The sequence below is a fragment of the Acinonyx jubatus genome, chromosome F2 (genome assembly GCF_027475565.1).
Source record: "Acinonyx jubatus isolate Ajub_Pintada_27869175 chromosome F2, VMU_Ajub_asm_v1.0, whole genome shotgun sequence".
In the NCBI taxonomy this organism is placed as follows: Eukaryota; Metazoa; Chordata; class Mammalia; order Carnivora; family Felidae; genus Acinonyx; species Acinonyx jubatus.
Genome location: NC_069394.1, coordinates 47,548,572 through 47,570,247, shown reverse-complemented (window position 1 = coordinate 47,570,247; position 21,676 = coordinate 47,548,572).

Genomic DNA, 21,676 nt, shown 5'->3' with positions numbered 1-21,676 from the left:
CAGTTGGGATAATTATACAAATGTCAAGCAAATACAAGTAAGATTATGTCCATGATTAATATTCTAAGGAGAAGTAGGCTTTACTGTTATTGCCTTAAATGTTAGATATTTTTCAGTATAATATGTAACCTTTTCTTTCTCATTTTCTTATTATGGTCTACCAGTTCTCTATTTGTTATTTATAAATGTGGACTTTTCTCAAACATTCTGCACTCAACAGCTCAAACTGCTTTCGCTAAAACTCTCTTAGAGATTAGGGTAAATTATCAAATGATTAAAGTAGGTGATCTGGAAGACATAGACTTGATCTGTGTATTCCAGTGAAAAATTATGAGCTTAGTGCAGGTTTTGTTTTGATTTGACAGCTTGTCAAAGTTTCATGCTCTTCACTTTTTTTTTAGCCAAAATACTATTTAAGACCCATAGAACAAAAAACAAACAAAACAAAACAAAACAAAACAAAAATTATGCAAAAAGTATTCCATGTGCAAAAATAAAAAAGACAATAATATTGATATCAATTAGTGCCTGAGACCCACTCATCAATATGAATACCATTTTCGAGTTAAATAAAACTTAAAAATGAATCAAAATTAAGAGGAATCTTGATTAACTTTCAACTGTGAGGAACGTGTTTAGTATGCCTCTTAACCACACTCCTCAAGTAGAGTAGTGACGTGAGAATCTAGACCAGAGTGCATACACGTGGGAGGTGTGGGCAGGAGGCCCAGCGCGAGAATGCAGAGACAGGGCCTGACACTAGCTGAGCAGTACATTTTCCACTCGTGGCTATTAGAGGGGTTGTTGGGGGAGGAAGTAAATTGCCTTCTGTGTCCCCAACACCTTCTTTCCTGTTCAATTCCCATTGTTACCTTTATCACCATCACTTCCCAATACTGACTATTGAATGTTCACTGTTGCTCTCTAAGGCAGGTTAGTGCGATAATGGATGGCTCATATACTCTAGCAGCAAAAGACCAGGATTTGAAGCTTACTCAAGCATTTTTCCACCTGTACATCTTTGAGCAAGTTAAACTTCCTAATGCTTTCTCATCTAAAAAATGAGGGAACAATGCATAACTCATAGAATTACTGGAATATTTTAGTGAGTTAAAATGCCTAAAATGTCTAATTTAATGTGAGCAACTGTTAGGTGTAAGATAATGCTAGTTCCCTTCTCCCTGAAGGGATACCAGTGCCCATTCTTTTGAAGATGAAGTGCCATTTTTCTCCCTTGCAAAATCTTTTCCATTTTATCAATCTAGTCACCTGGGATGCCTTCTATCCTCTATTTTCAGGTCCTTTAATTTCATGCCTGAACTATTTCAATAGTCTCTTAACTTGTCTCTGATCTCCAGGTTCTTCGTTCACTGTTGCCAAACTAATCTCTCTAAAGTGTCATTCTGACCCTGTCATTCTGCTGCTTTAAAATATTTAAAGAATTTCTAGCAGACACAAGGAGCATTCAGAACTGCTTGCTGACATGGCAGACCAGGCCTCCCCTGAATATGAACTACCTAGCATTTGTTTCTTAGTATCTGTTAAATTCCAGGTGCTTTGCATGCATTTTCTCTCACCCACCCAACAATACAGCAAGACAGGCATTATTATTCCCATTTTACAAATAGGAAATGGAGGATCAGACAGGTTTAAGGACTGGCTAAAATTCAACAGCTAGAAGGTAAAGGAGTCTGAGCTCACATCTGGTTTTATTTCCCTAGAGTCCCCACACACTACTTCCCAAGCAATTGTACCCTCACTGTATATTGTCTATATACCTATATTTCACATGTTTCCAATTACTTGATTACACGTTGGCATCCACTATGAGCTATGGGTTCTTAGCATGAAGGAACTATGTCTTTTTCTTTTCAGTATCTCTTAGTACCTGCCTGGCACAAAGGGACACTCAGGGAAGAATATATGTTGAATGAATGGATAAATTAAAGACAAAAAGAAGGAAGGAGTATCCCAAGATGGGTTTTCAGAGAGGGGCAACCTGAGTGCAGCGTGGGTAACCTCGTTTTGAAAATGAGGAAGACACTAAAAGGTGTGAAAGCAGTATGTAGGAGTCAGACGAGAGGGTAAAGATGAAAAACTATGCCCACATTTTAAGTATTCCTTGCTTCTCTTTTTCTTTCATGGCGATGTCTTGTACTATACTGTTTTAGGCTCCCCCGCCCCATATAATACTAAAAACTGTACATTTCTTAAGTTACATACATTATGCATTTTACTTTTCCTCATGTTGTCTTCTCTACGTAGTAATCATTGTGAAATGAATTAGTCTTTAATTCTCAATGGACTTTGTATGAACCAGTGACTTTATTACTTAACAGTAGTGCTGCCTGTGGAAACACAGATAAGTTTTTAGTACCCAATTATGCCATTCAAGGTCTAATTCTGACCATATACAGCATAGTCTCATTCAAGGTTTGGTATTTAAATTTCTCTGTGCATGAAAGTGTGCCCGTGTGTGTGTGTGTATGATATCAATTCCACTTGGGTGGCTAAGAAATGATGAGTGCATTTATTTCTACATTTAGGATTTACAAATGTGTTTATAAAGAATAACTTCATAATCAGAGAGCAAGTAAGTGAAAAACTAAGTTTAAGCAAATAAATTTAATCAGTCTGGTAACTCTCAGTTTTTAAAAGAAAAGAATAGCTAGGCCCAAAGGGATCTCTAATAAAAGGTAAACTTGCTTAGGGCACTAAAAACATGCAATGAAATTCCCCCCCCCCCCCCCGCACACACACATAACAGTAGACTGCTGTGTTTTAACAGTTTCTTTGCTGATGCCTCCATTTTTGCATTTTTCAAGGATTTGAGTTTCCTTTGCAGTAGAGAATTGTCAACAAACCCTCTCTCATTCTTTGCATTTCAGCAGCACAATGATTAGTGGAGTAAGTAAGGCACAACTGCTCTTGAGAAAACAAATCCATATTTTAATACTAGTTAAGGAGAGAAATGTTGGCATTAACCTTAACTGAAAAGCGATTCCCTGCCCTTGTTGACATATTTGATGATGAATAAAGGGCAAATAAACAAATATAAAAAAATATCACATAATGAAAGAAATAGCAATACTGGAAGTAAAGGATAGATTGCATGTTTATTGGGGCTTGGTAATTCAATTTCGGCCACTGGAGTTTGGATTATTGATTATTTTATATATATTAGAACAAGTGAATAACTAAAGTAAAAGCACCATGAAGCAGTAATGGTTATTTATCGTGATTGTAAAAATGATTTTATATTTTTTATTAGGTAAGTTTCCATTCTCTTTATGAGAGGTAGTACATGTCTGCATTGCTGTATTATTGGTTTCAGCTGCTAGCCATCTGACAAAGTTAATTATTACATGTCTGTGTCATGGTCCTAGGAGAGGTTCCAATATCTACTGAATTTAGTGTAAGGAGTTCTACTGGGTTGTAAGAGAATGAAATCTTTATGCTTCCTTTTTGCAAGAAATATGATCAGTTTCTAACTAAGGACATAGTGAAATTTATCTTTTTATTTAAAATACATTTATTTTCTCCCTCCAAAAAGATAGATAACACTTAAGCAGTATTTTAAAATTGCAAGCTAAGATGATCATCTTTTATTTTCTTATTTTGTTAAGTTTTTATTTAAGTTCCAGTTAGTTACCATACAGTGTAATACTAGTTTCAGGGATTCAACACTTCCATAAAACACCTGATGCTCATCACAATAAGTGCACTCCTTAATCTCCAACACCTATTTAATACAAATATATTGTTTTGTTACTGGTCTCATATTTGGTGGTGGAAGAATTTGGCTCATTTTCTTGGTGTCTATTCTCACTACAGCTGTAAGTGTGTGTGCTTGTGCCTGTGTGCATGTGTTTCAAAAAGGAAAGATGTTTCTAAATATAACAAATCATGGATGTCAGTTAAAAGAAATAAGTGGGGTGCCTGGGTGGCTCAGTCAGTTAAGTGTCTGTCTCTTGGTTTTGGTCATGATCTCAGAGTTCCAGAGATCTAGCCCTGCTTTGGGCATCAGGTCTGTGCTGACAGCATGGAGCATGCTTGGGATTCTCTCTCTCCCTTTCTCTCTTGCCCCTCCCTTGCTTGCATGCTTTCTCTCTGTCTCAAAATAAATACATAAACTTTAATAAATAAATAAATAAAATAAATAAGGAAAATCATTACCAGACAACCCTGGAAAGATAAAAATACCACACATAAATTAGAATGACCATATAATTTATTAAATGTAGACACTCTTGAGAGTCAAAGGAGATTTTATTAATATTACCTTAATATACATGAAAATTGTTGTCTTTATATGTCAAAGTGGTCAAATATTCAAATGGACAATTTCATTTGGTTCAACCTGTAGTGACCAGGGGACAAAAGGAGAAGACAAAGAATGCCCTAAACAAACCGGGATATGCATATACCTTACATTTTCTCCTAGAAATGTTTTAATTCCAAAATCAGGGCATGGCTGATATCAGGTGCACAATCATATTATTAGGCTTGCTGTTATGACTCAATTGCCCACTATGTGCCTGAGGGATGTCTATCACCACCGCCACCTCTCTGCAATTACTGTCACTTTATAAATGACAAACTTGCCCACATTTCTTGTCATACTTTTATATAATACCAGTTCTATGTTAAAGCAGATCATCTTTTTTTGCTTGTGGGCTATGTCTCTCTTTGTATGCCTATTTCTTCTTTTACTATTCCCCTTCTTCTGCCCACACCCACCCACAGTATATACTGTCCCTGGTTCAGTTTTCATACATTCTCCATTAAAACTCATGTGTCCACTTGCCACAGAACTGGCTAAGTGATTAGCTATACAATCTATTAAATTAATTTCTACTATCATATTAATGAATAATTCAAACCTAATTTGTTGTTCTACCTACACAACAAATATGCATATTAACTAACTCTTTAATAGTCTACAGCAAAGCAGTGGTGAGCCCAATGACGTTGGATACTTTGGGTAAGCTTGTTGGTGAAAACATTTCTTCACTGTCTTCATTTCAAATCTTACAGACACTTGACTACCAATGTATAATTGCAGCATTCTAATTAATTGTTCTTTCATGTTCTTAACAATAGAGTACACAGAACTATCACAGTTCATCCAACCTAATGATAGAGATTCTAAGCTCTCATATCACATCCAGAGTATTTCTTTAATACCATCACAAACATGACTGCTCGTAGTTATTTATGACTAATTTCATTTTTGTTTCCATCTCATATCATTTCTACATTTTAAAAATAATTCCCAAGTGAATATTCTTGAAAATGTGAGCCAGAAAAAACTTAGTTCTTAAAGTACCAAATAAGATGACATATTAGTCTACTAGGGGCTGCTGTAAAACAAAGTACCACAGACAGCGTGTATTTTACAAAAATTTATTTTTTCTTAATTATGGAGATCAGTAGTCTGACACCAGGTTTCAGCACCGTTGGCTCTTGTAAAGCCTCTCTCCTTGGCTTGTAGCTGGCTGTCTTCTCCCTATATCTTCACGTGGTCTTCCCTCTATGTGTCAGTGTCTTAATCTCCTCCTATAGGATACCAGTCATATTGCATTAGGGCCCACCCTGATGACTTCATGTTAACTTAATTACCTCTTTACAGACCCTGTCTCCCAATAAAGTTACATTGTGAGGTACCAGGGGTTAGGATTTCAGCATATGAATTTAGGAGGGCGGGAACACAACACATTTCATGCCACAACATGTGGTATCCAGTCTTAACTGTTCTTTCCAATGAACTCCATAATTTGGTTTGAAAACCCATCACATTTCACTTCCAAATCTCGTTTTCAGAAACAGACAAACCCTTTTTGAAATATTAATAGGCAGGATTATTTTAAGGCAGAAAGCACCACCAAGACAATTCTCTGTTAATGCAATAGATGATGTAACTGAGTCACTTAAAGATCTATCTTGATATGTAGCCTTAAAAATTGTTTTTCTTTGGAAATTATTCTAATAAACCAATGTAAATTCTACATATCCAATGCATTTTCCAGATGATATTTGACTCAGGGCAAGAGAGATAGCATAGCAGAGTAGAAAGAACTTTGGTAAAAGGGAGTCCTAGATCTAAGTGCTACCTCTAAGGCAATGTTAGTTATACCCTGACCTGTAACTGACCTAAGTTTTAGTTTCCTCATTAATAAAATGAGGGTAATTGTTTCTACTTCAAGAAGTTGTTTTGAGAATTAAATCAGATGAACTGAAATCCTTAGTTTTGCAGCAGTTATTCAAATAATGCTGGTCCCTTTCTCTTAGTTATTTCATCTAATTTGGGTAATAGTCAATTGGTCCTGGAATACTGAAAACCCAAACAGCTTCCAAAGGTACCTCTCTTTAAAACAAGCTATAACAGACCTTCAGAGAATCTGGTTCAGCATATACAACAATAATATCCTGTAATATAGAGAACATAAATGTATTTTATTGTTTATCCTCTGAAAAGCAGAAAGCATTAAATCTGAGAGGAGAAAACCCAAGGTTAGGACATTTATTTACAGATCACCAATAAGGAAATTAAGTACAACAAAATTACAATTTGACAACATCTCCCAGGAGCCACAAATAAAAGGAATAAGCCTACTAGAATGTTCACAATCACACAAATTCTCCTGGAGGTGATGTGACCAATACAGAATGATCATTTCTATGTATTAATAAATGAATAACTAGGCTTATATGGGGAGCTGCCCCTGTCATGCCGCATGCTGAATAGGTTGAAGAGGGGAGAAAAAGGTACCTACAATGTAGTGATTAGTGTCCACATCCACTTCTGAAGATCAATTTGTAATCCTATGACAAGGAAATGTAGCACGAAGCACTTGAACTTCATCTCTGCCATTGCCTTTACTCTAGAGCATCTATCTTGTAATTGCTACAGAGCTGTAAGAGGATGTTGGTCAGAAAGGAAAACATTGAGTTAGAATCTAAAATTTGAGTACCTGTGTTGTCTAGAAAAGATGTAGCCAAGGGAAAGATTATGGTTTTCTTATATTTCTCTTTCAGTTATCATCCAACATAGTAATTTTTATTTATAAACATTTGAAATCTGCCTTTACAGGCAGTTATAGTTACTTAAAGTTTGAAGTTACACATAATATGGCCTAAGCTGTGTCTGAATAACTCACTGAAATAAGTTCTTTGTTTGCATGATGCTCTACAATTCAGTTTTATGTAAGCCTCCTTTCTTGTTTTCTGGGGTTTTTTTGGTTTGGTTTCAGTTAACTGCTGGTAAGACACATGGGGATTTCAAAACAAAAGAAACTTATGAGACAAAAAAAAATGTGCAACTTATTTCAGCAGAGCAAACAGAACTTCTAACAGTTGATAAAAATACATCCATCCCTTTTAAATTTGTTTTCAAAACAAGGCTTTTGCCTTCAATTCCTACTAAACCAAATAAAGATAATGCAAGCTTTTTTTGAAAAGATTTGAAAACTCTAGAAAAATACTTTAACTTATTTGTGTGGATATTCCCAAAGGGCAGAAGACAATCTTTCATCTCTGAATTTGTAGTCTAACAAGAATATTTGGAATATTGGGAGCATTTAATGTTTGTTAATTTTCTTCAGTGCTGTATTAAAAATAATAAAATTTAAAGTCATTCAACTAGACTTACATTCCAATGCATAAAATATAATATGCATAGTAAAAGAAGATTTAAAATTGTTAAATTTTTTACATTTCCCCAAAGTAGCAAATAAGAAGCAACTAGTGCACTAAAATTAACATTGTAATAGAGTGCTTCCGTTATAAATCAACTGAGAAGTGGCATAACCTTGCAAGCTAACACAATTTATAAGAAAAGATCATCAATATTTCACTATTCAAATTTAAGACACAATAATCTATTTCCTATAAAAAATGTTTGAAAGGCCATTTTGCTGTTCATGTGTAACAGCACTTTATTGAAAACATTTCTTGTTGTTCATTCTTTGATTAACCCTACCATCTGGAGAGAAGCAGTTACAAATGACCTTCATAATTAACACATAACCCAAATATGGAAAATATTTAACATTTAAGTACTAAAATCACTTGATTTCTATTGTTTCAGTAACTAGCATAATAATATTATTGGTAGAATACACACACACACACACACAATATTGATAAACCAGATTCCCAAACCCTGGAAAACAAGAAAAAAAATAAAGATCAATGTACACATTATCTCCTTTTGCATCTTTCTCTTGTTCATTGATTCTGGGGACAATAACAGCAAATTTTATTCATCCATTACGTTATCCTTTCAGATTTTCTTTGTTTTTAATTCTATTTTGGTATTTTAAGAGAATACCTAGCAACACATGGGTTACGAATTCATGCTTTCATTACATAAATATTTATTAAAAATTTACCATATGCTATTGTAGGTATTACTAACTAAGCATATGTACACACACATACAATTTTGCTTATTGTTTTACATTTGTTTATAAGTGGCTTGACATCTACCTATGTCTGTGTATTTCTCTAGTAATATAACAAGACCATAAATTTCTGTAGAGGAGGGAAATAATTTTGTTTTTTAATTTTTTGGTAGCTACTCTTGAGCATATGGCATTGCAATTAGGGATGATAATTGTTTAATTTAGAATTACAGCAAGGAAACAGAAATATCTGAATCCCTTAACTCACTTATTCCTTTTATGTTGTAGGTCTCCAAAGTGGCTTTATCGATTTACATTTCTTATTGTATAAGTTCCAAATCCTTAGAACCACTTTCTGTCATTGATATAATTTTTGATGCTTTCATCACCAACTCCTGAATGAGAAGTGATGTCTCATTGTGATTTCAATTTCCATATTTGTGATACCTAGTGAGGTGGAACACAGTATTACATGCTTATTGGCCACATGAATATTCAATATTTTAATAAGGCTGTTGAAATCTCTTGCCCATTTTTCTAAAAATTGTTTTGCCTGTCTTTTCATATTGAATTATAGTAGTCTTTATATATTCTGAATATAAGCCCCTTATGTGTTATCTATGTTGCAATTATATTTTCCCACTTTGAGGCTTGCCTTTTCACTCACTTAATGGCATTTTTTGATGAGCATAAATTCTTAAATTTTATATAGCCCAATTTATTAGTCTTTTGTTTATGATTTTTCCTTCTTGTATCCCTTAAGAAAAATTGCTATACCTCAAATCCATAAAGTTATATATTGTTTAGTCTAAACACATTTTTTTCTTGGGGCGCTTGGGTGGCTTAATCGGTTAAGCATATGACTTCATCTCAGGTCATGACCTCATGGTTTGTGAGTTCAAGCCCCACTTCAGGTCAACTTGAGCCTTTCTTCAGGTGAGGTCAAGCCCTGTTTGGGTGAGCTTGTGTCCCCCTTTAGATAAAACATGAGCCCCGCTTCGGGTGAGCACTGCTTCTCTCTCAGAATTTCTCTCTCTCTCTGCCCTTTCACTACACTTGTGCCCCCACCTCCCAATAAATAAAAAATAAACATATAACTAGATAAATAAATAAAAATTAAAAAAATTTTTTTTCTTTCACATTTAAATCTACAATCCAATTGAAATTGAGTTTGGCATATGATATGAAGTAGATTTTATTTCATTTTTCCCACAGGAATAACTAATTGACCCTGCACCATTTATAAAATTGTCTTTCATTTGTCTGGACTTCATTTTAAATATTTTCTTTTGATTTATCTTCTAATTCACTAATTCTTCATTCTATTATGTCTAATATACTATTAATTTAATTGTAATTAGTTCTGTAATTGTGTTTTTCAGCTACATAATTCTTAATTTTTTCCCCTCACTTTCCAGTTCTCTGCCAAGTTCTCTAATTTGTCACTCAATTCCTTGAAGGCATCAGACCATATTTTAAATGCCATGACTCAAAAGTTCATTATCTGTGTCATGTGGGTTTTCTCCTGTTGTCTTTTTATCTTGCTTTTTCAGTTTTATCTTGTCTTCTACTATGCCTGGTTATTATTCATTAAATGAACATTATATATGAAAAATTGTAAAATCGATTAGGAGCTCTAGTATCTTCCTCACAAATGGATTTCTGTTTTGTTGTATTTTGTTTTCTTGAAATCTAAGCTATAGGCAATAGCTATCTTCAATCATCACCTTTTTTTAATTGAAACTATTCAAAGCCAGAGTGGGCTATTTTCTTTTCACTGTTTCTCCAACTTGAAGTCCTAACTGAATGCCAGGATGTTCATCTGGACCATGCTTTTTTATGGATCTTGAACTCTCCATAAGAGTTTCCCACTCTGCATCTGAAGTTCTGCTTAGCTTCTCAGGCTCTTTGATACTGCTTTGTCAATGGTTATCACTTTATAGAGAAAAGTGGTCCCCAAATTAGATTTAATCCTCTAGATTTCTCTTCTCTTCCAGATCGTGGCCTACAATCACTCACTGTGTGATTTCTTACTGTGTGATTTTCAAGCAATTGTTTTCTTGTCATATATTTCTAGCTTTTGTAGTTTCTCTCAGCAGGGATGTTGATCCAAATCACTTAGAACATCACTGCCAGGAATGCAACCTTCATCATTGATTATTTTCTTTTTTTTCACATTCTTCATGTATTCCTGATTGCCTTACCTAAAAACATATCCCCCAAATAATAAACTCTTATTGCTACAGTATTGCAAGTTTCCAGAATCTTTTTATTCCCTCCGCATTCTACAAACTTCATATCCTACATTAATCCAATAAGAATTCCTATTTGCTTCACCTAAACATGTATCCCCAATGTGTTCAAATCTTAGTACCTCCATTATGACAATATGCCAAGCCTGTATGACCTCTTACCTAAACTACTAAATAGATTCCTCTCTGGTCTCATGACTTTTACTCTTGCTATTTCAAAATCTATCCTGCAAACAACTACCAGAGAGATAATTTTTAAATGTAAGTTTGTTAAGAATACCTTCCTGTTCATATTCCTCCAATGACCTGTCATTTATTCAGAGTAAAAACAAACCTTACGGTCAACAAAAGTCTATATTATTTGACCCCTGTTTATTTCCCTGACCATCTCTCCTTATGTTTTCCTTATCACTCATCCTTCCCCAAACTGTCTGGTCTTCACAATGTTTCTTGAATGTGCATAGTTGTTTTCCAACTCAGGGCCTTTTATTCAAGTTTCTGCCCAAATGCCATTTCCCCAGTGAACTGCATTATAAAATGCATTATAAAAATGTGGACTGCATTATAAAATCATCTTCCCATATGCACCCTAGTTACACTCACCTTGTCTTGTTTTGTGTTTCTTTATAATACTTCACTACTTTTATGAACTTACTTAAACTTACTTTTGTCATACAAACTCTTACACACTTTGTGGTATATAATGGTAGTTATAAGAAAATACTCCCTTATAACCTTACTATCACAGTATAATGAAGGCATTTTTAGACTAACCTCTGCCACTTATCTAAAGATTTATTAAGCATTTACTAGCAAGCAAGCACCAAAACCGTCTATAAATTGTTCTGTAAACCATGAAATGCCAGCTGTCTGTCCTCTTAGGTAATCTGATGTCTACCTTTTATGAAAGGCTCATTTTAGGAAGACAGGATTACTTCTAAGCAGGATTAGTTACTCTTATTGTTAGCAACAAGCAAGTAAAATCCACCCAATCAGCGGTTAGATAGAAGACAATTTATGGACCAAGTTTTTGGCCTTATTCTAAGGCAAAATATAGAGAGTTTGTTGTATCCTTACATCCAGAATATATGAATGTGGGTATGTTTCTAAAATATTGTAGCCCAACAAAACACTTGAAAACCTTTAATTTCATCAATAAAAGCCCATCGTGATCATTACTAAAACATGAAGTATTTATGACGATATCAGTCACAAAATCCTGTCAGTAATTACCTCTATTCTCATATTTCTGACTCTCTGACCATTCCTGGAGTATAATATTTCATTTGCAGCAACGAGCTGCCCTAGAATTAAGGCTTCACCAAGCTAAGACATACATAATATGACACTGTCCACTCCAATATGAATGAATGAATGGATAGATACATAGAGAGGTGATAGAGATATAACCTAGGTTAAATATAAGTAAAATAGTTGTATTCCACAAATACTTCTGAGTAAACCTTGACCGTTAATCAGTCACCATCTAGGTAAACCTTGACTCTCTACTTTCAAGTTGCTTTTCTTTTTTTTTTTTTTATGTTTACTTATTTATTTTGAGAGAGGGAGAGAGAGAGCGAGGGAGCAGCAGAGAGAGAGAGAGAGAGAGAGAGAATCCCAAACAGGCTCTGCGCTGACAGTGCAGATCTCACAAACCGAATCATGAGATCGTGACCTGAGCCAAAATCAAGAGTCAGATGCTCAACTGATGGAGCCACTCAAGCACCCTCTTTCCTTTGCTTTATTTGACAAAAGAGTCAGTAATTGTAGCCTTCTGGGAAAGCCTGCTGTATTTATATCTTATTTAAAGTTCATGATGATTTTTCTTATCATCTTCCTGATTTAAACACTTGCTCTCAAATCCCTACTTTTAGAAATGTTTTATTTATCTTTAGTATTTAAAGTCCAGAAAGGAATGTCTGTTTTCAATATCACTATTTTCTCTTACGAAGTTTTTTAAATTTAGGACCATTGAGGAAGAATGCTTAGAAAACATATCGCATAAAGAATATCATTTCTGGGGGCGCCTGGGTGGCGCAGTCGGTTAAGCGTCCGACTTCAGCCAGGTCACGATCTCGCGGTCCGTGAGTTCGAGCCCCGCGTCAGGCTCTGGGCTCATGGCTCAGAGCCTGGAGCCTGTTTCCGATTCTGTGTCTTCCTCTCTCTCTGCCCCTCCCCCGTTCATGCTCTGTCTCTCTCTGTCCCAAAAATAAATAAACGTTGAAAAAAAAAAAAGAATATCATTTCTGGATGTGATATTCCCAGGTTGTTAAAAACCATCTTATTAAACATTTGGCCACCATAACTTTACTCCACTCCAACTTTGTTCCTGCAGATTTGCTAAAATTCAATTAAGATTAACAGGGATTATAATAACTAGATTCTGTTTCAAAATGTGATTATGCTCAAAATCTCTGCAAGTAACCTTAAAAATGAAAATTTCCTTTGCATCCCTAATTTCAAACACTGCCAATATACTGCACACATAGGAAAAACAGTATAAATATAGGCTAGCTTTCTCACACTGGATTTCTCACACCAAATCTTCAGGATTTACTCATTTTATTGTAAGTTCAGGAATCTCCTATTTTAACATTATCGTGGAAGGGAAATGATATTCTGCATTTAGTAAATAGGCAATCTAACTATATTACAAAAATGAAATAGATATTTGTATTTTTCTTGGTGTCTTGCAACTTCCCACTTGTAAATAATTTTGTAACATTTTGATGTTATGAAAATCATATGCAGCTAACTATTTTAGATATCAAGACTGCTTCCATTATCTTTGATTATCCTTTCCCACGGTTACATACTATTTATTAGACCTGGGGCTTGGTGTCCAGGAGTATCTTCACCTTCCTTTTAAACATATAAGTTTCCATCACTGTGCATTAGGTGGCCTAATAAAACCTGTAGTGACATAGAATATTGTTCAACCAGTTTCCTAATATGAGCCAAGTTCTAGTGGGTTTGGAGATAGCGAGAACTACATCTCTGAGCACTTAAGTGCTTTGATGACCTTTAAAACCATTAGCACTAAGAAATTTTATTGCCTTCTTGAGGACTTGGTGAGCTTTTCATCAGTTTGGTTCAGAGCTTACCATTTTGCTCTGTCATTTTTTATTGACTCTTTTGCTGGACCAGGGGCACCAAAACTAATCCAAGCTTATAAGGAGTTATTAAACCTAATTAATAAATAATAAACCAAATTAAACCTAATATTTTGCTCTTTGGGGGCATAATGGCTGTATTACTTAAAGCTAAAACAAAATAATTGGCACAGAATTAGGTTATATGGCGACTGTCTCACATATAAAAATTTCCATACATCTTAGAGAAAATTGGTGTATACACAAAATAGCTTAATTTATCCAAAATAAAGAAATAATAAGGAAACTCAGTCCTTAATAAATATTAACCAGCCAATTAGTAGTAATAGCAGTACAATTTTATTTTCAAGATAACCCGACATCTTAAGGCTTTACTTACCTCTTATTTTTTTTTAAGCTGATGACTTTATACAATGCATAGAAAAAGATGCTCCTATTTGTAGTCAAATTGAGTTCTAAGGAGATAAAATAATTATCATGAAGTTAGTGATGTTTAGAATACATTGAAAATTTATACATACAAAAGCATGGATAAAGCTCAAACACAAAGTATGAAAGACAACATATGCAAAAATGTATATTCTGGGGCACCTGGGTGGCTCAGTCAGTTGGGCATCGGACTTTGGCTCAGGTCATGATCTCACGGCTTGTGAGTTCGAGCCCCGCGTCGGGCTCTGTGCTGACACCTCAGAGCCTGGATCCTGCTTCAGGTTCTGTGTCTCCCCCTCTCTCTGCCCTTCCCCTGCTCATGCTCTCTCTCTCTCTCAAGAATAAACATTTAAAAAAAAGTTTAAAAAATATATATTCTGTATGATTCTAATTTAGAACAAATTCATATATGTGCAAAATTAATCTATGATGTTAGAAGTCATTATAGCAGTTACCTTGGGAAAGAGGACTTTATCTTCATGATGAAAAGCTTCTGCACTGCAAAGGAAAAAAATCAACAAAACTAAAAGACAACTGATGGCATGGGAAAAGATATTTGCAAATGACATATCAGAAAATGGTAGTATCCAAAATCTATAAAGAACTCACCAAACTCCACACCCAAAAAACAAATAATCCAGTGAAGAAATGGGCAGAAGACATGAATAGACACTTCTCTAAAGAAGACATCCAGATGGGCAACAGGCACATGAAAAGATTCTCAACGTCACTCCTCATCAGGGGAATACAAATCAAAACCACACTGAGATACCAGAGTGGCTAAAATGAATAAATCAGGAGACTATAGATGCTGGTGAGGATATGGAGAAACGGGAACCCTCTTGCACTGTTGGTGGGAATGCAAACTGGTTCAGACTCTCTGGAAAACAGTGTGGAGGTTCCTCAAAAAATTAAAAATAGATCTACCCTATGACCCAGCAATAGCACTGCTAGGAATTTACCCAAGGGATACAGGAGTGCTGATGCATAGGGGCACTTGTACCCCAATGTTTATAGCAGTACTTTCAACAATAGCCAAAGTATGGAAAGAGCCTAAATGTCTATCAACTGACGAATGGATAAAGAAATTGTGGTTTATATACACAATGGAATACTATTTGGCAACAAGAAAGAATGAAATATGGCCTTTTGTAGCAATGTGGATGGAACTGGAGAGTGTTATGCAAAGTGAAATAAGTCATACAGAGAAAGACAGATACCATGTGTTTTCACTCTTACGTGGATCCTGAGAAACTTAGAAGACCATGGGGGAGGGGAAGGAAAAAAAATGTCTGAGAGGGAGGGAGCCAAACCATAAGAGATTCTTAAAAACAGAATAAACTGAGGGTTGATGGGAAGTGTGGGGGGGGGGAGGGTGGATGATGGGCATTGAGGAAGGCACCTGTTGGGAGGAGCACTGGGTGTTGTATGGAAACCAATTTGACAATAAATTTCATATTAAAAAATAAAAAATAAAAGCTCAAAAAAAAAAAAAGAGAGAGAATAGTTCCAAGGTACTGTGAAGGCTGTTTCTTGATCTGTATGTAGGTTTATATAGATATGTTCACATTTTGCAAAACTCCACTGAATTCTTATGATTTGGGCACATTTTTCAGTATCTGTTATGATCTCATTAAATACTCATTTTATATAATTTTGGTGAAAAAGTAACCAGGAATATGAAGAAAAATATGAATGCATTTATGGCCTCACTAATTATTAGGAAATACACAAAGACATATTTGGGAAGTAATCATAGACTTATAGAATACAAAGTCTGCATAGGAAATATAGGCAATGATATTGTAATAATTTGTATTGTGTTAGATGGTAACTAGACTTATTGGGGGATCCTTTCATAATGCATAAAAATATCAAATCACTATAATGTACACCTCAAATTAATAGGATATTGTATGTCAAGTATACTTCAATTAGAAAAAACAACAAAGAAAGAATGCAATAGTCTTCAAATATACAAAGGTAGGAAACCTATGTAATTGATAAAGGAAAATCAAGAAAATTTCCTTAAGTATATAGATTCCTGGCCTTCTGCTTCAGTCTTTCTAACTTTGTTATAGTTTTTGTTTACACTGGTATTTTTTAAAGAATTGATTGATATCCCCAGTTGGCATTGTTTTTTTCAATTACACTGTGCAAAGAGGTGACTCTGACTGTCAAAATTCTGTCTCTCTGATGTGATTTTTTTGTCTTCATTCTCTGACAACTCCAATTTTCCTAGGAGATCACCATTCTCTCTAAATGTGAAAAAAAAGGTTTTGAAAGCCCAACATTGAGAAGTTTTTCTTTAATTATTTTTAATGTTTATTTTTAAGAGAGAGAGAGACAGAGTACAAGCAGGGAAGGGCAGGGAGGGGCAGAGAGAGAGGGAGGCACAGAATCCGAAGCAGACTCGAAGCTCTCAGTTGTCAGCACAGAGTCCGACGTGGAGCTTGAACCCACAAACTGTGAGATCATGACCTGAACTGAAGTCAGACACCCAACTGACTGAGCCACCCAGGTGCCCCGAGAAGTTTTTCTTTTTTGGAATTTGAACTGATAAAATTCTTAAAGCAGATAGTGATGACACAATCATATTTTCAGGATAACATTAACATTTTCCCTATAACCATCATATCCCAATATTGGCCAACAAATTAATATCAGGTAGGTGAATAGCTATTTAAACACTTAAAACCTGATACTGTGTGGACTGCCTTTTTATCAACCACCAAACTACCTGCTCAATAAATCTCACTTTTAAGACCCTCAGAGTTTCAGTTACAATAAATTCTATGTTTGCTAAGTATATTAGCAAAGTATATATATATATATATATATATATATATATATATATTATATATATATATATATATTATATATATATATATATATAAAGATAGAAATAGGAGGAGGAGAAGGTGTATGAGAGAAGCAGCTTCGTGTCATTAACTGGTGCATGGTTTGAAATGGAGCTATGGAGCTCACTGAGGCAAGAGAAAAGCCTCCATCTGTGTTCTAACATAGGGAAACATGAAACTGTAATCAAAGCTTTGAAAAGGAAGGGTTTAAGTGGAGATCTCCATTGCACACACTGCATAGTGCCTCTTCCTCATCTTCTGTAAGACAGTTTATTTAAATACACTGCTCAGGGAGTCACTTGTGCTGTCTAGACTAATAAAATTACATCAGAAAAATCCAAAACACCTCTCTGCTTTGAAAATAAATCCATGGGACTAGAACTCACCCCCTTTCAAAAGCACATCTGGGAAAACTTATATTAATTATTTTAGGCTTAGCTCTGTATCCCCTCCTCTGTGAAAACTCTCTTCATTTGTCCAAGGGCAGATGAAGTAGCTGCTTTCTGAGCTCAATTAGTACCTTTCATACTATGTACTCGTGCTCAGGCACTTCTTATATTATCTCATCATTATTTGTTTTCGTATCTGTCTGCCTTTATGGGATCTGGGTCCAGATAAAAGAGTGATCAAGAATGGTGGATTAGTGTACAATCAGTGTCAGCCAAGTGGTCTAAATAAATAAATAAATAAATAAAAGAGGCAATTAAATGAATTAATGAGTAAATGAATAATGACCAATGCTAGTTTGCAGGAAACGTCTATCACAGACTTCAAGATTTACCGGCATCCAGTAGAGCATTTAACATAAAGAATTCACAGCAAATAAAAGACAAAAGAAACATCTTTGTTTTTGATCCATTTGAATAGACAATAAACATATTTCCATTTTAAAGTTCATAAAGGAGTTTATATTTTCCAAATTTTCAAAACAGAGAAAGCTTAATTTTAGGTCATTTCCATTTGAGAATCACATGTTCTTGCAGGAAGAGCTTGTCAACAACTACTGCCTGAGCTTTATGTGCTCACAACTGGGAGACTGGTCTCTCAGCAGGCAATAATGCACAGAAGGGAGTATCAGGCAACATGACTCATATTTCCTAAATCTGGTTTCATATCAGGAAAGTAAAAAAATTAGGTAAATGAAAATATAGTTGATCTAACTCTTTAAAAATAAATGAGTACATAATTGCTTAAATTTCTATTTTTTTCCTAACTTTATTTCCTCTTGAAAAATAACTCTCTTTTTTGGACCTATCATAGATGGAAGTACAGTTAGAGACCATATCATCTAATTAAATATGATACAGCTAGTTGTCCAACCCCTGGCAACATCTTTTCCTCTGTCATTTTTATTTCATTTCCTCTTTGCTATTAGCCAATTGTTTTGTACTCTACTACCTATATTAGTTAATACACATTCATTTCTAATTCCTAAACAATGTAATTATTAGATTTCCCATTATTAATTTTGCATATAATATTTGTTATGTAGTCCTCAAAAAAGGTATGTGTGTATATTACATATTAGGCATCATTTAGAGCTTATCTTAGAACACTAAATAAGAAAATTTTATACAAAATAAATCTAAATTTTTTTTAATGTTTATTTTTGAGAGAGACAGAGAGAGAGCATGAGAGGCAGAGGGGTAGAGAGAGAAGGAGACACAGAATCTGAAGCAGGCTCCAGGCTCTGAGCTGTCAGCACAGAGACCAATGTGGGACTTGAACTCATGGAGTGCAAGATCGTGACCTGAGCCCAAGTCAGCGGCTTAACCAACTGAGCCACCCAGGCGCCTCACAAAATAAATCTAAAACTGAATCTGCAAAGGTCATCTGGAATATGACATTTGGGTGCCTTGTATTTTAACCAAAATCTACTATCTGTCAGAAGCATCAGTATACATAAAACACATTAACAGAATCTGCTAAAAATCCACTTTATTTAATCAAGTGAAGCTATTTCCAGTGAGGAAAAAGATCTTCCCAGATTTGTGTAAAAATAAATAAATCAAATCTAAGATAGTTTCCTTTCACTACCTCATAGCTTAGGTGCAGAATCACTAAATGAATTGCTTCCAAGATGTGATAAAACATATGATAAAACTTGGGACAAAGAATGGAGTTCATAGTTCATCTATAGATGCTTTACCATTACAACCAAGCCATCATCTATAGTAACAGGAAGTTCAGAAGATTAAAATTAAAGAGAAGTAGTTGCAGGGGCGCCTGGGTGGCTCAGTCAGTAAAGTGTTCAACTCTTGGTTTCGGCTCACAGTTTCATGAGTTCAAGCCCTGAAATGGGCTCTGCGCTGGCAGCATGGTGCCTGCTTGGGATTCTCAGACTCCCTGTCTCTCAGCGCCCCCCCCCCCCACCCACCCAAGTGGTCTTTGTCTCTTTCAAAATAAACAAATGAACTTTAAAATTAAAAAAAAAAGTAGTTGCAGTGTGATTCTGAAAGATCATACAGGGTCATCCAATAGACTTTGCAACTCCAGAAATAAGACTTCAAAATCAATTCAAAATCATGTCATAAAAGAGGAACAAAAGAACTTTAGATTACAGGAATATAAAATTAGCTTCCCCATATTATATATCATGCCTCTTGTGATCTGATCTAAGAGTACAATTAAAATAGAAAATATTTTTGTCTAAAGGCTCTCTGGACATCTTAATAAGATGGAGAGATTGGAAGCTAGAATATTTAATCTCCATTTCCTAGTCACAGAAGTGCACATATGCATTGAAGAGATTTTTTTCAAAAATAAATATATTGCTTGGGAATGCAAGCTGGTGCAGCCACTCTGGAAAATAGTATGGAGCTTCCTTAAAAAACTAAAAATAGAACTACCCTATGACCCAGCAATTGCACTACTAGGTATTTATCCACGGGATACAGATGTGCTATTCCTAAAGGACACATGCACCCCCATGTTTATAGCAGCACTATCACCAATAGCCAAAGTATGGAAAAAGCCCAATGTCCACCGATGGATGAATGGATAAAGAAAATGTGGTATATATATACAATGGAGTATTACTCTGCAATCAAAAAGAATGAAATCTTGCCATTTGCAACTACGTGGATGGAACTGGAGGGTATTATGCTAAGTCAAACTAGTCAGTCAGAGAAAGACAAAAATCATATGACTTCACTCGTATGAGGACTTTAAGAGACAAAACAGATGAACATAAGGGAAGGGGAATAAAAATAACATAAAAACAGGGAGGGGGACAAAACAGAAGAGACTCATAAATCTGGAGAACAAACTGAGGGTTGCTGGAGGGGTTGTGGGAGGGGGGATGGGCTAAATGGGTAAGGGGCACTAAGGAATCTACTGAAACAATTGTTGCACTGTATGCTAATTTGGATGTAAATTTTTAAAAATAAAAAAAAAACAAAAAACCCAAAAAGAAACAAATAAATATATTGCCTTAAAAATCTTAGGATTACAAGAATCTGCTAAGATATCAACACATCTTCACTTGATGTTTATCCCGGAATGCACGGACCTCACATTCCTACACTGTAGAAGTTCAAATTAATGCAACTTTTTATGTTTAAAATGCTATGTTAAAAACTTTACTTGAAAAAGCATGAGATGAAATAAACGATGGAAAAAGAGTTAACATGACACAGAAGCTCATAATTGTTGCCCACTAAAAAAAATAAGCCAAGTAATTAAGGCATAATTATATTAAACACAGCAAATATATCATTGTAATAGAGCACAGCTCCTAAGGAATGTTACCAACTATCTTTGGTTAGCAAGTTTTTCTTCTGAGAAAAGATTTTTAATTCCTTGTTTGCTTGTTTTTTGAAGTGGATAAATTGGTCAGGTAGAGGGAAGATATTATCTAGTTTAGAGTTAGGAAAAGCAAGCATCGCTTCTTACAATCTCTTTCTCTCATTTCCTCCAAACCCAAAGCTGTGTGTTTAAAATTCTGTTTTTCTGTCTCCCTCTCCACCTCACTGTGCTTTGCACATTTACACACACAAACCCTTACCCATACTTGACAGTCTGCCATTTTACACAGATAGGAACATGGTGTTGCTATAAAAAGGATTTAAACTTTTTAAAGAATTAATGAAACTTTAATCTTAATGCTGTTTTTCTTGTCCCAGATAATATTCACCTCTCCTTTCCTGTCTTTCACTTTTGATTTTATATGTGTTCCTCTAGTTTAAAAGTATGTGAGTAGTGTTTCCTTGTTAGTCATGCATCAATTTAGTCTAAGGCATTTCTAAAGGCCGTTTAGAACTGCCAAGCACCATATCTGGTGCCAGTGATATTGAAATGAATACGGTATTTTGTTGGTCTGAAGGAGTATCACAGGGGCGCATGGGTGGCTCGGTTAAGTGTCTGATTTCGGCTTAGGTCACAATCCCACTGTTTGTGAGTTCAAGTCCCGCACTGGGCTCTTTGCTGTCAGTGCAGAGCCTGCTTGGGACCCTCTGTCCTCTCTCGGCCCCTCCCCTGCTCCTATGCATGCTGTCTCTCTCTCTCTCTCTCTCTCTCTCTCTCTCTCTCTCTCTCAAAAATAAACATAAAAAAATTATGAAGGAGTATCACATACTAAAGACAGTGGAGGGCAATAGGTAAATAAATGCAAATAG